This window comes from Triticum aestivum, chromosome 6B (assembly GCF_018294505.1).
Source record: "Triticum aestivum cultivar Chinese Spring chromosome 6B, IWGSC CS RefSeq v2.1, whole genome shotgun sequence".
NCBI lineage: Eukaryota > Viridiplantae > Streptophyta > Magnoliopsida > Poales > Poaceae > Triticum > Triticum aestivum.
The window spans coordinates 552653100-552675287 of NC_057810.1; the positions used below are offsets into that span (position 1 = coordinate 552653100).

Here is a 22188-nt window from a genome sequence, read left to right on the forward strand (position 1 = left end):
ACTGAAATTGGAATTTCATCAAAAGTTTTGTCCTATGCATCTGGTTCGTCGTGATCGGAATTATATTTATAATTTTTGGCCTCGTGAAGGATAAAATATCGCTCAAGCTTGGGGGAGGCTTAATTCAATGTCATATTCATGCCTCAATCATGAGCTCTCAAGAGAAATTATTATTCAGAATTTTTATGCTCGACTTTCTCATAATGATCAATCCATGCTCGATACTTCTTGTACTAGTTCTTTTATGAAGAAGACTATTGACTTCAAATGGGATTTATTGGAAATAATTAAACGCAACTCTAAATATTGGGAACTCGGTGAAGGTAATGAGTCAGGTATGAATCTTAAGTTTGATTGTGTTAAATCTTTTATGGGTACCGATGCTTTTCGTGAATTTAACACTAAATATGGACTTGACTCTGAGTAGCAGCTTCTTTTCCCTAAAGAGAAGTGGTTTAAATATCATCCTCCCATTGAAGTAAAAGTAGTAGAACCTATTAAAGTTGAAGAAGAAACTATTACATGTAATGTTGATCCTATTGTTCCTACTGCTTATATTGAGAAACCACCTTTCTTTGTTAGAATAAAGGAACATGCTAAAGCTTCAATTGTGGTTCGTAAGAGTTATACTAGAACACCTACACCCCCTGAACGAATTAAAGTTGAATCTAGTGTTGCTATGGTTAAAGATCTCTTGGTTGATAATATTGATGGGCATGTTATTTATTTCTGTGATAAAGCTGCTAGGATTGCTAAACCTGATATTAAAGATAAACATAGACCTATTGTTGGCATTCTTGTTGTTTATGTTAAAATAGGAGATCATTGTTATCATGCTTGTGTGAGTGCAATTCCTTTTACTTTATATCAAGAAATTATGAATGATATTGCACCGGCTGAGATAGAAGATATTGATGTTACTGTTAAGCTTGCCAATAGAGATACTATGTCACCAATTGGGATTGTTAGAGATGCTGAAGTCTTGTGTGGGAAAATAAAATACCCTACTGATTTTCTTGTTCTTGCTTCCCCACAAGATGAATTTTGTCCCATTATATTTGGTAGACCTTTCTTGAACACTGTTAATGCTAAGATAGACTGTGAGAAAGAAATTGTTACTGCAAGTTTTGGGGATGTGTCTCATGATTTTAATTTCTCTAAATTTCGTAGACAACCCCATGATAAAGAATTTCCTAGTAAGGATGAAATTATTGGTCTTGCTTCTATTTCTGTGCCTCCTACTGATCCTTTAGAACAATATTTGCTAGACCATGAAAATCATATGTTTATGAATGAAAGAAAGGAATTAGATGAAATATTCTTTAACCTAATGCATGTTTTGAAACACAATTTTCTTGTTGAAATCCTTGGATATCCTCCACCACCAAAGGGTGATCCCGTGTTTGAGCTTAAACAATTACTTGATACTTTGAAATATGCTTATCTTGATGAAAAGAAGATATATCATGTTATTATTATTAGTGCTAACCTTTCAGAGCATGAAGAAAAGAAATTATTGAAAAGTCTTAAGAAGCACCGTGCTGCTATTGGTAATACTCTGGATGATCTTAAGGGCATTAGTCCCACTCTATGCCAACACAAAATTAAATTGGACGAAGGCTCCAAACCAGTTAGAGATCATCAACGATGGTTAAATCCTAAGATGAAAGAAGTGGTAAGAAAGGAGATACTAAAGCTCCTTCAGGCGGGTATAATTTATCATGTTGATGATAGTCATTGGGTAAGTCTTGTTCATTGCGTCCCTAAGAAGGGAGGTATTACTGTTGTTCCTAATGATAAAGATGAATTGATTCCAGAAAGAATTATTACAGGCTATAGTATGGTAATTGATTTCCGAAATTTAAATAAAGCTACTAAGAAAGATCATTACCCTTTACCTTTATTGATCAAATGCTGGAAAGACTATCCAAACATACACATTTCGGCTTTCTAGATGGTTATTCTGGTTTCTCTCCAATACCTGTGTCAGCGGATGATCAATCAAAAACTGTTTTCACTTGCCCTTTCGGTACTTTTGCTTATAGACGTATGCCTTTTGGTTTATGTAATGCACCTGCTACCTTTCAAAGATGCATGATGGATATATTCTTTGACTTTTGTCAAAAGTTTTGTGAGGTATTCATGGATGACTTCTTTGTTTATGGATCTTCTTTTGATGATTGCTTGAGCAACCTTGATCGAGTTTTGCAGATATGTGAAGACACTAGTCTCGTCTTGAATTGGGAAAAGTTCCACTTTATGGTTAATGAAGGCATTGTCTTGGGGCATAAACTTTCTGAAAGAGGTATTGAAGTTGATAAAGCTAAAGTTGTTGCTATTGACAAGATGCCATGTCCCAAGGACATTAAAGGTATAAGAAGTTTCCTTGGTCATGCTGGTTTTTATAGGAGGTTCATTAAGGACTTTTCTAAAATCTCTAGGCCTCTGACTAATTTATTGCAAAAAGATATTCCTTTTGTCTTTGATGATGATTGTGTAGAAGCATTTGAAATACTGAAGAAAGCTTTGATCTCTGCACCTATTGTCCAGCCACCTGATTGGAATTTACCCTTTGAAATTATGTGTGATGCTAGCGATTATGCTGTAGGTGTTGTTCTAGGGAAAAGAGTTGATAAGAAATTAAATGGTATCCAGTATGCTACTAAAACTCTTGATACTGCCCAGAGAAATTATGCTACTACTAAAAAAGAATTCTTAGCAGTTGTATTTGCATGTGATAAGTTCAGACCTTATATTGTTGATTCTAAAGTTACTATTCACACCGATCATGCTGCTATTAAATATATTATGGAAAAGAAAGATGCTAAACCTAGACTTATTAGATGGGTCCTCTTGCTCCAAGAATTTGATTTGCATATTATTGATAGAAAGGGAGCGGAGAACCCCGTTGCAGACAACTTTTCTAGGCTAGAGAATGTTCTTGATGACCCACTACCTATTGATGATAGCTTTCCTGATGAACAATTAATGGTCATTAATGCTTCTCATACTCCTCCATGGTATGCTGATTATGCTAATTACATTGTTGCTAAATTTATACCACCTAGTTTCACATACCAAGAAAATAAAAAGTTCTTTTATGATTTAAGACATTACTTCTGGGATGACCCGCACCTTTATAAAGAAGGAGTAGATGGTGTTATTAGACGTTGTGTACCTGAGCATGAACAGGAACAGATCCTACGCAAGTGTCACTCCAAACCATATGGAGGTCACCACGCTAGAGATAGAACTACACATAAGGTATTGCAATCCGGTTTTTATTGGCCTATTCTCTTCAAAGATGCTCGTAAGTTTGTCTTGTCTTGTGATGAATGTCAAAGAATTGGTAATATTAGTAGACGTCAAGAAATGCCTATGAATTACTCTCTTGTTATTGAACCATTTGATGTTTGGCGCTATGATTATATGGGACCTTTTCCTGCCTCTAATGGATATACACATATTTTAGTTGTTGTTCATTATGTTACTAAGTGGGTAGAAGCTATTCCAACTAGTAGTGTTGATCATAACACCTCTATTAAGATGCTCAAAGAACTTATTTTTCTGAGGTTTGGAGTCCCTAGATATCTCATGACTGATGGTGGTTCACATTTTATTCATGGTGCATTTCGTAAAATGCTTGCTAAGTATGATGTTAATCATAGAATTGCATCTCCTTATCACCCACCGTCTAGTGGTCAAGTAGAGTTGAGCATAGAGAGCTCAAATTAATTTTGCAAAAGACTTTTAATAGATCTAGAAAGAATTGGTCAAGAAAACTTGATGATGCATTGTGGGCCTATAGAACTGCATATAAAAATCCTATGCGTATGTCTCCATATAAGATGGTATATGGAAAAGCATGTCACTTACCTCTCGAACTTGAACATAAGGCATATTGGGCCATTAAAGAGCTCAACTATGATTTCAAACATACTGGTGAGAAGAGGTTATTTGACATTAGCTCACTTGATGAATGGAGAACCCAAGCCTATGAGAATGCCAAGTTGTTTAAAGAAAAAGTTAAAAGATGGCATGAAAAAAAGGATACAAAAGCGTGAGTTTAACGTAGGTGATTATGTGTTGCTATTCAACTCTAGTTTAAGATTTTTTGCAGGAAAACTTCTCTCTAAATGGGAAGGTCCGTTATCGAGGAGGTCTACCGTTCCGGTGCCATAAAAATCAAAAACTTCGAAGGCACAAATCCGAAGGTGGTGAACGGTCAAAGAATCAGACATTATATCTCAGGTAATCCTATCTATGTTGAAACTAATATTATTGAAACCGTAACCCCGGAGGAATACATAAGGGACACTTTCCAGAATGTTTCAGACTCCGAAAAGGAATAGGTATGTGGTACGGTAAGTAAACCGACTCCAAAACAGTTCTAATGGCATTTTTCTTTGTTTTGGAATATTTAAGAATTTAGGGAAGCAAGAAGTAATCCGGGAAGGACATGAGGCCTCCATGAGAGTGGAGGACGCGCCCACCCTTACTGGCCACGCCCCCTGCCTCGTGGGCACTGAGGGAGTCCTGGATTAAGGGGTCCTCGGACAGCCGGACTATATACTTTGGTCGGACTGTTGGAATATGAAGATAGAACATTGAAGACTTCGTCCCGTGTATGGATGGGACTCTCCTTTGTGTGGAAGGCAAGCTTGGCAATTCGTATATGTAGATTTCCTTCTCTGTAACCGACTTTGTGTAACCCTAGCCCCCTCCGGTGTCTATATAAATTGGAGGGTTTTAGTCCGTAGGACAACAACAATCATAATCATAGGCTAGCTTCTAGGGTTTAGCCTCTACAATCTCGTGGTAGATCAACTCTTGTAATACTCATATCATCAAGATCAATCAAGCAGGAAGTAGGGTATTACTGAGAGGGACCAAACCTGGGTAAAACATCGTGTCCCCTGCCTCCTGTTACCATCAGCCTTAGACGCACAGTTCGGGACCCCCTACCCGAGATCCGCCGGTTTTGACACCGACATTGGTTCTTTCATTGAGAGTTCCACTTTGTCGTCGTGATAAGGCTTGATGGCTCCCTTAACCATCTTCAACGACGCAGTCCAGGGGGAGGTTTTCCTTCCCGGATAGATCTTCGTATTCGGCGGCTTCGCACTGCGGGCCAACTCGCTTGGCCATCTGAAGTAGATCGATAGCTACACCCCCGGCCATCAGGTCAGGTTTGGAAGCTTAAACTATACGGACGACATCCGTGGGGACTTGATCTTCGACAGATTCATGCCTATTCCAGGTGCGCCAAACGGTCACGACAGGCATGACTTTGATCTGCCATCGGACAGTGTTCGGGAGATCGCGCCTGCGGCAGCGCCGGGAATCAATCCGGAGCAGATCGTGCCTTCCGAGGATGGGTGGATGGACCCCGCCATGGAGGTCGCGCACTCATCGGCGTTGGAGCCGAACACTGACCCACCTCCTGTGAGAGTGGTGTCACCGGACCCTCGGACTCGTCTCCGGCCACAGGATCCGAACCGCGTACGTCTGTGCCTATCGAATCTGATTGGACACCAGTCATGGAGTTCACCGCCATGGATATTTTTCAGCACTTGCCCTCGGGTGATGTGCTAAACTCATTAAGGTCTCTTTCCTTGTCGGGAGATTCTTGGATGAACTATGTCTGGCTTGAGTGGGAAGCGAACGACGAAGAAATTCGTCCCCCACCCACCACCCACTTTATAGCCACTGTCGATGACTTAACCGACGTGCTTGACTTCGACTCCGAAGACATTGACGGTATGGACGACGATGCAGGAGAAGAACAAGAACCACTGCCTATAGGGCACTGGACAGCCACCTCATCATATTATATTTATATGGTGGACACCCCTAAAGAAAGCAATGGCGATGAGGCAACGGAAGATAACCCCTTGGAGAAGCAATCTAGACACCGGCATCATCGGCGCCGCTCCAAGCCCCGCCATAGCAAAAATAGTGATACCGGCATAAGAGATAACAATTCGGATGGTGCCGAAGACGAAGACAATCCTACCCAGCCAGGCTTCGAGCAGGCCGAGAAAGAGGATGGGTAAGCTATCCCAAAGGAACAGGCAACAGATGGAGAATCAGAAGACGATAATTACGTGCCTCTCTCCGAAGAAGAAGAGAGCCCTGGCGATGAAGAATTCATCATGCCTGAGGATCCCGTCGAGCAGGAGCGCTTCAAATGCCGGCTTATAGCCACTGCAAAAAGCCTGAAGAAAAAGCAACAACAGCTTCAAGCTGATCAAGATCTGCTAACAGACAGATGGACCGAGGTCCTAGCTGCCGAGGAATACGGACTTGAGCGCCCTAGCAAAAGTTACCCAAAGCGTAGGTTGCTACCTCAACTCGAGGAGGAGGCTTTAAAACCCATGCTACCAGCGCATGATGCGGCTGACCGGTCACCCCGTGGCCGCGACAAAGTGGCATACCAACCCGAAGTCCAGACCGCACCCCGCCGCCAATCAAATGATAATACTAAAGCCCGGGTCTACACGAAGGACCTGCGAGATGTATTGGAAGACAAAGCAGGACAGTCAAGATCGATCTATGGATCACGAGGGCACACCACAAGACGTGACGATGATCGTCACGCTAGATACGAGAAACCAAAGTCCGGCCGGGCCAAATACAACAGACTAGATTCATTTGAACTACGTCGGGATGTAGCCCGGTAGAGAGGTGCCGCACACCCCCTATGCTTCACTGATGAAGTTATGGATCATGAATTCCCAGAAGAGTTTAAACCCGTAAACATTGAATCATATGATGGTACTACAGACCCCGCGATATGGATAGAGGATTTCTTCCTCCACATTCACATGGCCCGCGGAGATGATCTACACGCCATCAAGTACCTCCCACTAAAACTAAAGGGCCCGCTCGGCATTTGCTGAATAGCTTGCCGGCAAACTCCATAGGGAGCTGGGAGAACCTAGCAGACGCATTCCTGGACAACTTCCAGGGCACTTATGTGCGACCACCGGACACTGATGATCTAAGTCACATAACCCAACAGCCCAGAGAATCAGCCAGGAAATTTTGGACTCAGTTCCTAACTAAAAAGAACCAAATTGTCGGCTGTCCAGATGTCGAAGCCTTAGCGTCCTTCAAGCATAACATCCGTGACAAGTGGCTTGCCCGACATCTCAGCCAAGAAAAGGCAAAGTCCATGGCAGCCCTCACAACACTCATGACCCACTTCTACGCGGGCGAGGACAGCTGGTTGGCTCATAGTAACAACACAACAAGCAATCCTGGAATATTGAAAGCCAAGGATAGCAATGACAAACCATGACGTAACAAACACAAGCGCCACAAAAACGTGATAGTGCCGAAGACACGTCATTGAATGCCGGATTCAGTGGCTCCAAGTCCGGTCGGCGGAAGAAGCCATTCAACAAAAACAATTCAGGCCCATCCAGTTTGGACCGCATACTCGACCGTCCCTGCCAAATTTGTGGCACCCCAGGAACACCAGCCAACCACACCAATAGAGATTGCTGGGTCTTCAGACAAGCCGGCAGGTCAGATGCTGAAAACAAGGAGAAGGGGTCTCAAAGCGACGATGATGACGAAGAGCCCCGATCACCGAATACAGGAGGACAGAAGAAATTCTATCCCCAGGTGAAAACGGTCAATATCATATGCGCAAACCACATTCCCAAGTGGAAACCTGCATTAAGGGAGGTCTATACAACCGACCCAAAGTTTAACCCATGGTCCTCTTGCCAGATCACTTTCGATCACAGGGACCACCCTACCAGTATCCATCATGGCGGTTCGGGCACACTGGTCCTCGACCCCATCATCGACAGATTCCACCTCACACGAGTCCTTCTGGATGGAGGTAGCAGCCTGAACCTGCTATACCAGGACACAGTGCGCAAAATGGGCATCAACCCCTCAAGGATCAAGCGCACAAAAACCACCTTCAAAGGTGTCATACCAGGTGAAGAGGCCTATTGCATGGGCTCAACCACACTGGGAGTGGTCTTCGGATCACCAAATAAATACCGCACCGAAGAGCTAGTCTTCGACATCGTCCCCTTTCACAGTGATCATCAGGCACTACTCGGACGAACCGCGTTTGCTCGATTCAACGCGGTGCCACATTATGCCTATCGTAAACTCAAGATGCCCGGTCCGCGTGGCGTCATCACGGTTGATGGCAGGGCCGAACCTCTCCTCACTGCCGAAGAGTCTACTGCTGCTTTAACAACAGAGGCAAATAATGGCACCTTTCAATCAAACCTCGAGTCGACGGCCAAGCTCCCGGACACCGCCAAAGGAGTCCGAACTACTGCGCGGCAGGATAGCCCGGCTCGCCCGGAGCTTAATTAAAAACACTCCGGAAAAAGATAATACAAGCCACATACTACGGCTCAACCGCTCTGTGGCACAAAACCATTTCTTGCATTTTCTTTACAGGTTCACCTTTACATAGGCTAGGATGGATGGCGTGGGAACAATTCGAGCGCGTCAGGGAATCTCTAGATATTCCCCTCTATAATCATCCGACTACACCCCAGATCCGAACACAACTTCCTCACGCCCAGTATCAGTAGGTTCTGCAATCATATTTATTTTTACATCATCTGTACTCATACTCATTGATGTATTATTCAAATACAACATGTGGATTTATGTGATGCTCATCTACTGCTATTTCTTATTTAAAAATATTTTGTTAAAAGGTGGCTACTTATCGCGATATGCCTTAATATGCCAGGGGCTTCATCATGCCCATACTACGGCAAAAAAGCCCAAACACCTTCATGGAAGTTTGGCACCCCGAACTTATAGCATTATATGCATCAGCTCCGAATCATGTCTTGGGTCAATAGTTGGGTTTGCCCGGCTCCTATGTTTTGGTACCTTACGTTCCGCTATATCGGCTAAGGTAGCACTAGGAGAACTGCTGCGATTGTGTCCCGGTTCTTCCAGATAAGCACCTCAGTGGAGAAAGCCAAAAACTGACTGTCATGATGTAGCGAGAGCTGGTCAGCTGTTCGAGAGGTTCTAAAATCTTTAAGGATTTCTTCCGCATAATGCCATAACCAATGCAGCATGCTGCGGATCGGCCTTTTCTGATCAGGCGCTTATAGAGCCCCTCGTGCGGTCTTACGAACACCAGGGGCTGCGCCTACCTTCCTCGTAAAAACTCCGATGGCTAAGTGAGAGCGATAAAGCCCTATAGTCCGACTGCCTGGTTCGCTATGCTGAACACCTCCTTTAGGGACCCAAAACTGGGATAAAGAGTGCTCAGGTTTATCCCGAACACCCCCGTACTTACTACGTGGGGGCGGAAGCCGATGACTGGCCGACTCTCAGGATTAGTATATAAAACGGCCGCACAGGAGGATAAACTTTCAAAGCAATAGATGATAAAAATGCTCTTGTTCAAGTATTACAAAGGACGAACATGACTGTATTCATGGAAATATAATGTCCTTGGTGCATTGTTCCGCTGCAAGGCGGGCTCCTTTCAAGACACCTTCATAATATAGCTCGGGCCTGCGGTGCTCCTTTCCCTCCGGCGGTTCCTCGGTCATCAGCTTTTCCGCATCCATCTTCCCCTAGTGCACCTTTGCACGGGCGAAGGCCATTCGCGCACCTTCTATGCAGACCGACCGCTTGATGACTTCGAGTCTAGGGCAGGCACTCACGATCCGCTTCACGAGCCCGAAGTAACTGCCTGGAATCGGCTCGGTGGGCTACAACCGGATAACCAAATCCTTCATGGCTAGCTCGGCCGCCTTCTGCAGTTCGACCAGCTGCTTCAGTTGATCGGAAAACAGCACCGGATAATCCGGCGCCAGATACTGCATCTAGAAGAGCTTATCTGCAGTATTCCTCCCTTCATCTCGGTAGAATTGGGCAGCGTCAGATATGCTGTGTGGCAGCTCCGCAAATACCCCTGGAGAAAGCAGAATTTAACTTCTCAACTTGATTTTCTCCTTTCAATACTAGCTTTGTACATAAAAAGCCTTACCAGCCGCGATCTTCCTCGCCTCCTGGATTTCCTTCAGGGCACCTTGGGCTTCCGCCCGGGAATCACTCGCGGCTTGGCGAGCCTAGGAGAGTTCGGAATCTTTCTCTGCTAAACTCTGCCCGAAGGTCTCGATTTTCTTCACGGCCTGTTGAAGCTCTTGCTCAGCCTCAATAACTCTGGCCTCGTGCTTCTCACGAAGAACCTGCTGCACCGTCGCCTTCTTCTCGGCTTCGGCCACAGCCTTTTTTAGAGCCTCAATTTCGGCCGACGCCCCTAGAGCACATTCCAAAAAATATTTTCATCCTGCACACTTCTTGATTAGTGCTAAATAAACAAGGTTTCTGAATACCTTGGTTATCCTCTAGTTGTTTCTTCACTTGGCCAAGTTCTCCTTCGGCCCGCTCCAGACTATGCCTCAGTCCGGATACTTCCACAGCATGAGAGGCGGCAGTCGTTACAGACGCCTACTTATTACAACAAAGTAATAAATGTCATCAAGTGAGTCTCCTGCGAACATAAAATTTGATCCTCTGTCCGGTGCATTCTTTCGCCGAACAGTGTATCAGGGGCTGCTATCTATACCATGACACTCTTCCAAACTTCATAAAACATACCTCAAAGCCTCTTATGAGACTGATGCATGATTCATTCAGTCCACTCTCGGCGGACTGAATCAATAATGGAGGCACCCTTCAGCGCCTCCAATAAAGTATCCGGCACCCCTGCTAGCACAGAGGTGTTCGGTGCAGCAGACATACCTTCTCCAGCTGACAGAGGCCACCTATCTGACTCTGGGATCTTATGGGACTCTGGAATCATGTCCGGCTTGGGGCCGGATTCAATATGACCCCCACCGTCGACGTCCACAGGAGATTTCTCTCCCGCGTGTTCGGCCCCTGAAGTCTGGCCTCCTAGCACCGTCTTCGCAATCTTTTCTCCCTCTCTGTGGCCTGGGTCCTTCTGGGACGAAGCCTCGGTTTCATTCTTATGTTTGGGGGAGGGGGCTTTCAGGGGTGTCCCTCTCTCCATCGCATCCGAACCTAGCAAATCCTCTAACGAGGATTGTTCGGCGTGGGACCTCGCCGGACTGAAAAAAAGTGCGGCTCAGATTAAATATCACACCGTGAAAATTCTGGACACATGAGTGTGTTCGGATTTTATACTCATGAGTTCACCAGTGGCTCGGCCCTGGGATCCCACTCCGGGCTGCTATCGGCAGCGGCGGTGGACTCCTCTTGAAGAGGAGTTTTTTCCTTCTTAGGCGAATCGGCCTCCAAGGATGTGGTGGCCTTCCTTTTCTTCTTTTCCCATGCGGGGGATTCTTCTCCCTCCTCCTCCCCGTCCTCCTCGGAGGAAGAATGGGCATCGGAGCCTTCGAATTTTGTGTCCGAGGCTCCACGACGACGGAGGCTGCCCCTAGTCTTCTTGGCCTCCTTTTCGGCCTTCTTCTTCGGTGCCTTATAAGGCGCTGAGACCAGCATCTTCATCAGAAGTGGGCTGGCCGGTTCTTCTGGCAGCGGGGCCAAACAGTAGATCCGCCCCGCCTTCTTCGCCCAGCCCTAGGAAGGGGATCGGAGATACGTTAAGTATTTTCCTGAGGATGTACAGATAGAACACATGAATTGTCAAACATTCAATTACTTACCGAACTTGCGGGGCGGGACAATTGGTACCCGCGGTCCTCGGTGGAGTCCGGCCACGGTTTTCCGGACTTAAAAAGCACCTTCCAAATGTCCTTGTGCGTAGAGCCAAAGAGCTCTAGCAGGGTCTGGTGCTTCGCCAGGTCGAACTCCCATAGATTGCAAGCCCGGTGTTGACATGGTAGAATCAGGCGAACCAACATCACCTGGACTACATTAACGAGCTTGATGCTCTTGTCTTCCATGTCTTGGACGCGCGTCTAGAGATCCGATAGCTCGTCAGACAAAGCCCAGTTCAGGCCCTTCTTGTGCTAGGACGTAAGTCGAAGAGGGGCACCAGATCTGAACTCTGGAACGGCGGTCCATTCCTTGCCACGCGGCTCGGTGATGTAAAACCACTGCTGCTGCCACTCCTTGACGGAATCGTTGAAAGTCCCTGTCGGCCATGTGACATTGGGCATCTTGCTCACCATGGCGCCTCCGCATTCAACATGCTCGCCGCTCACTACCTTGGGCTTCACGTAAAAAACCTTCAGCCATAAGCCGAAGTGCGGCGGGACGCAGAGAAAGGCCTCACACATGACTATGAATGTCGAGATGTTGAGGAAGGAATTTGGGGATAGATCATGGAAATCAATCCCGTAATAATACATGATGCCGCGAATGAATGGATGAAGGGGAAACCCTAGCCCGCGGACGAAATGAGGGAGGAATACCACCCTCTCGTAGGGTTCCGAAGTGGGGATGATCTGTCCCGCTGTCGGAAGACGATGGCCAATTCTCTTGGCCAGATACCCAGCCCCCCGAAGCTTTTTGATATCCTTCTCCCGGACGGTAGAGGCCATCCACTTGCCTCCTGCTCCAGATCCAGACATCTTTGGGAAGCCTTTTTGGGCGGAGAAGAGGAGCGCTTGGGCACTTGGGCTCGAGCGGAAAGGAATTGATGAGTAGAGGAGGGTGTGGGTGAAAAAGAGAGTTCTTATCCCCTTATAAAGGCAGCAGAGATCCTGCGCCTCCCCACTTACCCGCTAAAGACGCTTATTCCCACAAGCGCCACGTTTGATGGCACGGTTGGGTTACCCACCCCCGTATTGATGAGAATCCCGCAATGAGGGGACACGATCTCTGCTTCGACAAGACGTGCTGATAAAACCGCCTCGCGATATGTGCAATAGCTGGTTGTGAAAAACGATTCGAATAATGACCGGACCGTGGCGTGATGTCATAAAAAGCTGTCAGCGGATTAGATTTGTGGAATATTGTACACTCTATGGTGGTATGTGGAATTTGCTTTGCAGAGCCGGACATGATCCTTGTGTTCGAAATCTTCTATGGAGTATTCGGAGAAGGAACCCGCCTTGCAATGCCGAAGACAATCTGCGTGCCGGACTCATCATCATTGAAGCCTAGTTCAGGGGCTACTGGGGGAGTCCTGGATTAAGGGGTCCTCGGACAGCCGGACTATATACTTTGGCCGGACTGTTGGACTATGAAGATTCAAGATTGAAGACTTCGTCTCGTGTCCGGATGGGACTCTCCTTTGCGTGGAAGGCAAGCTTGGCAATTCGGATATGTAGATTTCCTTCTCTGTAACCGACTCTATGTAACCCTAGCCCCCTCCGATGTCTATATAAACCGGAGGGTTTTAGTCCGTATGACAACAACAATCATAATCATAGGCTAGCTTCTAGGGTTTAGCCTCTACGACCTCGCGGTAGATCAACTCTTGTAATACTCATATCATAAAGATTAATCAAGTAGGAAGTAGGGTATTACCTCCATCGAGAGGGCCCGAACCTGGGTAAAACATCGTGTCCCCTGCCTCCTGTTACCATCAGCCTTAGACGAACAGTTCGGGACCCCCTACCCGAGATCCGCTGGTTTTGACACCGACAGGCACCTCGTGTGCCTCCCGGACTCCGTTCTCTTGCATGTTACTTCTTTTGGTTTGTAAAAATTCATTATATAATCTCTCGAAGGTTTTGACCACCGTATCACACAAAAATCTTCTGTTTTCTTTTTGAGCTGTTTTTCTGACAGATCAAGAGCACCATGACGTCTCCAAGCGCTCCCAATGACAAGTTTTTCGAGAGGTTTATCAACCCCTATCTTGCAGAGGTGCTGCAACACCCTCAAACCATTGAGATGTGTGAGAAGGTGCTGCACATCCGCGATGTGGAGGGACCAAGGCATACCAGAAGCGTGGAGACGAAGCTCGAAGCTATGGAACAACAAGTTTTCAAGTGCCAAGGGATGGTGGAGCGTGGACTCAACGCCAACCAGATGATGATTGCGGAGTTCACCAACAACCACAAGCTGGACGCCAAGAACATTGGGGAGACCATATTCAAGCTTCATGAGAAAATTGAGCAGCTCCAAGCCCAGATCTATGACCTGCAAAACCAAAACTATGAGTATGAATATAGATTCAAGAGGATGAGTTTGGCTGCAGATTTGAGGATCCCGGAGACTCGATCATCCTTCTATGATGGTGAGCCTATGCCTTGGAAGATGGACGACAAGCCTACATTATCAACATCTCCTTCTTCACCACCTCCGAGGAAATAATCACATGGGTATGGGCACTCCCCTTGGCAACTACCAAGCTTGGGGGAGTTGCCCCGGTATCGTATCACCATCGCACTCCTATCTTTACCGTTTTACTTAGTTCGATCCTTTTGGTAATATCTAGATCTAGTAGAATAAAGTTTTAGTTTAAATTAGTTTTGAGTTTTGCTTTGTGATCTCTCTATGTAATCGAGTCCGTGAGCTATCTATAATAAAGATTAGTGTTGAGTCAAGGGCTTTGCTATCTTTCTATGATCTTGAGAAAATAGAAAGAATAGAAAGAATAAAAGAGTTCATATTGATCTTATGGATAGTAATTACTTCACATATAAGAGTATGAGGCATAAAAGTTATTGAGAGTTGACAAACATAGTTTTGGTCATCGTTGCAATTAATAGGAAGTAATAAAGAAAGAGAGGTTTTCACATATAAATATACTATCTTGGACATCTTGTATAATTGTGAGCACTCATTAAAGTATGACATGCTAAAGAGTTGATGTTGGACAAGGAAGACAACATAATGGGTTATGTTTTCTCACATCTTAGTTAAAGTATATTGTCATGGATCGTCCAACATGTTGAGCTTGCCTTTCCCCCTCATGCTAGCCAAATTCCTTGCACCAAGTAGAGATACTACTTGTGCTTCCAAATATCCTTAAACCCAGTTTTGCCATGAGAGTCCACCATGCCTACCTATGGATTGAGTAAGATCCTTCAAGTAAGTTGTCATGTTGCAAGCAATAAAAATTGCTCTCTAAATATGTATGACTTATTAGTGCGGAGAAAATAAGCTTTATACAATCGTGCGATATGGAAGTAATAAAAGTGACGGACTGCATAAAGGTTCATATCACAAGTGGCAATATAAAGTGACGTTATTTTGCATTGAGATTTTGTGCATCCAACTCTAAAAGCACATGACAACCTCTGCTTCCCTCTGCGAAGGGCCTATCTTTTACTTTGTCTTTTACTTTTTTGCAAGAGTCAAGGTGATCTTCACCTTTCCCTTTTTCATTTTATCCTTTGGCAAGCACCTCGTGTTGGAAAGATCCTGATATATATATCCAACTGGATGTAAGTTAGCATGACCTATTATTGTTGACATCACCCAAAGGTGAATACGTTGGGAGGCGAGATTGTAAGCCCCTATCTTTCTCAGTGTCCGATTAAAACTCCATAACCATAAGTATAGTGTGAGTGTTAGCAATTGTAGAAGACTATATGATAGTTGAGTATGTGGACTTGCTGAAAAGCTCTATTCTTGACTCTTTCTGATGTTATGATAAATTGCAATTGCTTCAATGACTGAGATTATAGTTTGTTAGTTTTCAATGAAGTTTATGATCCATACTTGACATTGTGAATAGATTGTTACTTGAGCATAAGAAATCATATGACAAAATCTTTAAATGTTGTTGTTATAAGAATGATCATGATGCCCTCATGTCCGTATTTTATTTTTATCGACACCTCTACCTCTAAACATGTGGACATATTTTTTCGATATCGACTTCCGCTTGAGGACAAACGAGGTCTAAGCTTGGGGGAGGTTATACGTCCATTTTGCATCATGCTTTTATATCAATATTTATTGCATTATGGGTTGTTATTACACATTATGTCACAATACTTATGGCTATTCTATCTTATTTTACAAGGTTTACCATGAAGAGAGAGAATGCCGACAGCTGGGATTCTGGCTGGAAAAGGAGCAAATATTGGAAACCTATTCTGCACAGCTCCAAAAGTCCTGAATCTCCACGAAAGTCACTTTTGGAATTAATAAGTATTATTGAGAAAAGAAAGTACCAGACGGGGCCCATACCCTGGCCACGAGGGTGGGGGCGTGCCCACCCCTACTGGGCGTGCCCCCCTATCTCGTGGGCCCCCTGGTGGCCCTTCGGTTTCCATCTTCTGCTATATGAAGGCTTTTACCCTGGAAAAAATCATAAGCAAGCTTACGGGACGAAACTCCGCCGCCACAAGGCGGAACCTTGGCGGAACCAATCTAGGGCTCCGGCGGAGCTGTTTTGCCGGGGAAACTTCCCTCCGGGTGGGGGAAATCATCACCATCGTCATCACCAATGATCCTCTCATCGGGAGGGGTCAATCTCCATCAACATCTGCACTAGCACCATCTCCTCAAAACCCTAGTTCATCTGTTGTATCCAATGTTGTATCCAAAGCCACAAATTGGTACTCGTGGGTTGCTAGTAGTGTTGATTACTCCTTGTAGTTGATGCTAATTGGTTTACTTGGTGGAAGATCATATGTTCAGATACTTAATGCTTATTAATACTCCTCTGATTATGAACATGAATATGCTTTGTGAGTAGTTATGTTTGTTCCTCAGGACATGGGTGAAGTCTTGCTATTAGTAGTCATGTGAATTTGGTATTCGTTCGATATTTTGATGAGATGTATGTTGTCTCTCCTCTAGTGGTGTTCTGTGAACGTCGACTACATGACACTTCACCATTGTTTGGGCCTAGAGAAAGGCATTGGGAAGTAATAAGTAGATGATGGGTTGCTAGAGTGACAAAAGCTTAAACCCTAGTTTATGCGTTGCTTCGTAAGGGGCTGATTTGGATTGACTAGTTTCATGCTATGGTTAGGTTTACCTTAATACTTCTTTTGTAGTTGCGGATGCTTGCAATAGGGGTTAATCATAAGTGGGATGCTTGTCCAAGAAAGGGCAGTACCCAAGCACCGGTCCACCCACATATCAAATTATCAAAGTAACGAACGCGAATCATATGAGCGTGATCAAACTATCTTGACGATAATTCCCATGTGTCCTTGGGTGTGCTTTTCTCATTATAAGAACTTGTCCAAGCTTGTACTTTGTTACAAAAAGGATTGGGCCACCTTGCTGCACCTTATTTACTTTCATTGCTTGTTACCCGTTACAAATTATCTTATCACAAAACTATATGTTACCTACAATTTTAGTGCTTGCAGAGAATACCTTACTGAAAACCGCTTGTCATTTCCTTCTACTCCTCGTTGGGTTCGACACTCTTACTTATTGAAAGGACTATGATAGATCCCCTATACTTGTTGGTCATCAATGATCATATCAATCTTGGAACCACTTCAAACATACATCATCACTTCATCCTTAACTAGTCTCTATTTATTCTGTAACTCCTGTTTCGAGTTACTAATCTTAGTAACCGAACAAGTATCGAATAACCTGGGGATACTATGAACACTAGCAAGGTACACATCAATAACCTGTATATAAAATATACCTTTGTTCACTTTGCCATCCCTCTTTTCCACCAAATATTTGGGGTAGTTCCGCTTCCAGTGACTATTTCTTTTGCAGTAGAAGCACTCAGTTTCTGGTTTAGGTCTATCTTTGGGCTTCTTCATGGGAGTGACAACTTGCTTGCCATTCTATTTGAAGTTCCCTTTCTTTCACTTTGCCCTTTTCTTGAAACTGGTGGTATTGTCAATCATCAACACTTGATGCTTTTTCTTGATTTCTACCTTCGTCGATTTCAGCATCACAAAGAGCTCGGGAATCATTTTCGTCATCCCTTGCATACTATAGTTCATCACGAAGTTCTAGTAACTTGGTGATGGTGACTAGAGAACTCTGTCAATCACTATCTTATCTGGAAGATTAACTCCCACTTGATTCAAGCGATTGTAGTAGCCAGACATTCTGAGTACATGCTCACTAGCTGAGCAATTCTCCTCTATCTTTTAGGCGAAGTATTTGTCGGAGGTCTCATACCTCTCGACACGGGCATGAGTCTGAAATACCAATTTCAGCTCTTGGAACATCTCATATGCTCTGTGGCATTCAAAACTTTTTTGAAGTCTCAGTTCTAAGCCGTAAAGCATGGTGCACAAAACTATCAAGTAGTCGTCATATTGAGCTAGCAAAACGTTCATAACGTCTGCGTCTGCTCCTGAATAGGTCTGTCACCTAGCGGTGCATCAAGGACATAATTCTTCTGTGCAGCAACGAGGATAAAACTGAGATCATGGACCCAGTCTGCATTATTGCTACTATCATCTTTCAACTTATTTTTCTCTAGGAACATATCAAAAAATAGTGAAGCTACAACGCGAGTTATTGATCTACAACATAATTTGCAAAATACTATCATGACTAAGTTCATGATAAATTAAAGTTCAATTAATCATATTACTTAAGAACTCCCACTTAGATAGACATCTCTCCAGTCATCTAAATGATCCCGTGATCCATATCAACTAAACCAGTTACGATCATCATGTGAGATGGAGTAGTTTTCAATGGTGTACATCTCTATGTTGATCATATCTACTATATGATTCATGCTCGACCTTTTAGTCTCCAGTGTTCCGAGGCCATATCTGCATATGCTAGGCTCATCAAGTTTAACCCGAGTAGTCTGCGTGTACAAAACTGGCTTGCACCCGTTGTATGTGAATGTAGATCTTATCAGACTCGATCATCATGTGATGTCTCGGCACGAGAAACTATCGCAACGGTGCATACTCAGGGAGAACACTTATACCTTGAAATTCAGTAAGGGGTCATCTTATAATGCTACTACCGTACTAAGCAAAATAAGATGCATAAAAGATAAACATCACATGCAATCAAAATATGTGACATGATATGGCCATCATCATCTTGTGCTCATGATCTCCATCACCAAAGCATCGTCATGATTTCCATCATCACTGGCGTGACACCTTGATCTCCATCATAGAATCGTTGTCGTCTCGCCAACTATTGCTTCTACGACTATCGCTACCGCTTAGTGATAACGTAAAACAATTACATGGCGATCGCATTGCATACAATAAAGCGACAATCATATGGCTCCTGCCAGTTGTCGATAACTCTGTTACAAAACATGATCATCTCATACAACAATTTATATCACATCATGTCTTGACCATATCACATCAGAGGCGTAGACAAGTTAGACGTCCTCTACTTTGTTGTTGCAAATTTTACGTGGCTGCTACAGGCTTCTAGCAAGAAACGTTCTTACCAATGCATCAAAACCACAACGATTTTTCATCAAGTGTGATGTTTTAACCTTCAACAAGGACCGGCCATAGTCAAACTCAATTCAATTAAAGTTGGAGAAACAGACACCCGTAGCCACCTATGTGCAAAAGCACATTGGTAGAACCAGTCTCATGAACGCGGTCATGTAATGTCGGTCCAGGTTGCTTAATCCAACAATACCTCCGAATCAAAGTAAAACATTGGTGGTAAGTAATATGACTATTATCGCCCACAACTTGTTGTGTTCTACTCGTGCATATAACATCTACGCATAGACCTAGATCTGATACCACCGTTGGGGAACGTAGTAATTTCAAAATTTTCCTACGATCACGCAAGATCTATCTAGGAGATGCATAGCAATGAGAGGGGAGAGTGTGTCCATGTACCCTCGTAGACTGAAAGCGGAAGCGTTTAGTAACGCGGTTGATGTAGTCAAACGTCTTCGCGATCCAACCTATCCAAGTACCGAACGTACGACACCTCTGCGTTCAGCACACGTTCAGCTCGATGACGTCCCTCATGCTCTTGATCCAGTTGAGTACGACGGTGAGTTACCTCAGCACAACGGCGTGGCAACGATGATGATGTTATCGGCGCAGGGCTTCGCCTAAGCACTACGACGATATGATCGAGGTGTGTAACTGTGGAGGGGGGCACCGCACATAGCTAAGGAAAAACTTGGTGTGTCTTTGGGGTGCCCCCTGCCCACGTATGTAAAGGAGGGAGGGAGAGAGGCTGGCCCCTTAGGGGTGCGCCAAGAGTATGAAGTCCTACTAGGACTTCCAAGTCCTAGTAGGAATCCCTTTCCTTTTTGGACTAGGAGAGAAGGAAAGAGGGAAAGAGAGAGGGAGTACGAAACGGCAAGGGGGGCGCCACCCCCTTCCCCTAGTCCAATTCATACCCATGGGGGGCGCACCACCTCCCCATGGACTGCCTCCTCCTTTCCCGTATGGCCCAATAAGGCCCATTACTTCTCCGGGTAAATTCCCGTAACTCCCCGGTACTCCGAAAAATACCCGAATCACTCGGAACCTTTTCGATGTCCGAATATAGCCTTCCAATATATCAATCTTTATGTCTCGACCATTTCGAGACTCCTCACCACATCCATGATCTCATCCGGGACTCTGAACAAACATCAGTCATAAAAACACATAACTCATAATACAAATCGTCATCGAACGTTAAGCGTGGGGACGCTACGGGTTCGAAAACTATGTAGACATGATCGAGACATATCTCCGGTCAATAACCAATAGAGGAACCTGGATGCTCATATTGGCTCGTACATATTCTATGATGATATTTATCGGTCAAACCACGTAACAACATACGTTGTTCCCTTTGTCATCGGCATGTTACTTGCCCGAGATTTGATCATCGGTATCATCATACCTAGTTCAATCTTGTTACCGGCAAGTCGCTTTACTCGTTCCTTAATGCTTCATCCCGCAACTAACTCATTAGTCACATTGCTTGCAAGGCTTATAGTGATGAACATTACCGAGAGGGCCCAAAGATACCTCTCCGAAATACGGAGTCACAAATCCTAATCTCGATCTATGCCAACCCAACAAACACCTTCGGAGACACCTGTAGAGTGTCTTTATAATCACCCATTTACGTTGTGACATTTGATAGCACACAAGGTGTTCCTACGGTATACGGGAGTTGCATAATCTCATAGTGTGAGGAACATGTATAAGTCATGAAGAAAGCAGTAGCAATGAAACTGTAACGATCATAATGCTAAGCTAACGAATGGGTCTTGTCCATCACATCATTCTCCTAATGATGTGATTCCATTCATCAAATGACAACACATGTCTATGGTTAGGAAACATAACCATCTTTGATTAACGAGCTAGTCAAGTAGAGGCATACTAGGGACACTATGTTTTGTCTATGTATTCACACATGTACTAAGTTACCAGTTAATAAAAGTCTAGCATGAATAATAAACTTTATCATGAAATAAGGAAATAAATAATAACTTTATTATTGCCTCTAGGGCATATTTCCTTCATGAGGAAGGTAGAACTTGATGAGGTAATTGTACCTTCTCCCGAATTGGAAAGTAGTTAATCACAAAAATCAGTTCCAGTGATTCCTACACCGATTAGTGAGGAAGCTAATGATGATGATCAAGAAACTTCAGATCAAGTTACTACAGAACCTTGTAGGTCTTCCGGAGTACGGTCTGCACCAGAGTGGTAAGGTAATCCTATTCTGGAAGTCATGTTAGTAGACCATGATGAACCTACGAACTATGAGGAAGCGATGATGAGCCTAGATTCTGCGAAATGGCTCGAGGCCATTAAATCTGAGATGGGATCCATGTATAAGAACAAAGTGTGGACTTTGGCGTATTTGCCCGATGATCGGCAAGCCATATTAAATAAATGGATCTTCAAGAGGAATACGGGCGCTGATGGTAGTGTTACTATCTACAAAGCTTGACTTGTCGCAAAATGTTTTCGACAAGTTCAAGGTGTTGACTATAATGAGATTTTCTCAACTCTAGTGACGCTTAAATCCGTCGGAATCATGTTAGCAGTTGCCATATTTTCTGGCAAATGGATGTCAAAACTGCATTTCTTAAATGGATATTTCTTAAAGAAAAATTGTATATGATGCAACCAAAAGGTTTTGTCTATCCTAAGGGTCCTAACAAGGCATTGCAAGATCCAGCGATCCATCTATGGACTCGTGCAAGCATCTCGGAATTGGAATATACGCTTTAATGAGTTGATCAAAGCATATAGTTTTATACAGACTTGCGGTGAAGCCTGTATTTACAAGAAAGTGAGTGGGAGCACTATGGCCTTTCTGATAATTATATGTGAATGACATATTGTTGATCAAAAATGATGTAGAATGTTTCTGGAAAGCGTAAAGGAGAGTTTGAAAGGAGATTTTCAAAGAAAGACCTCGATGAAGCTGCTTACATAT

The 22188-nt window shown here is 44.1% G+C and overlaps 1 pseudogene; it reads left to right on the plus strand.

Annotated features, from left to right (window-relative positions):
* The window catches only part of LOC123137958 (uncharacterized), a 121751-nt pseudogene extending 118919 nt beyond the window's left edge, over positions 1-2832 (plus strand).
* The last annotated feature ends 19356 nt before the right edge of the window (positions 2833-22188 follow it).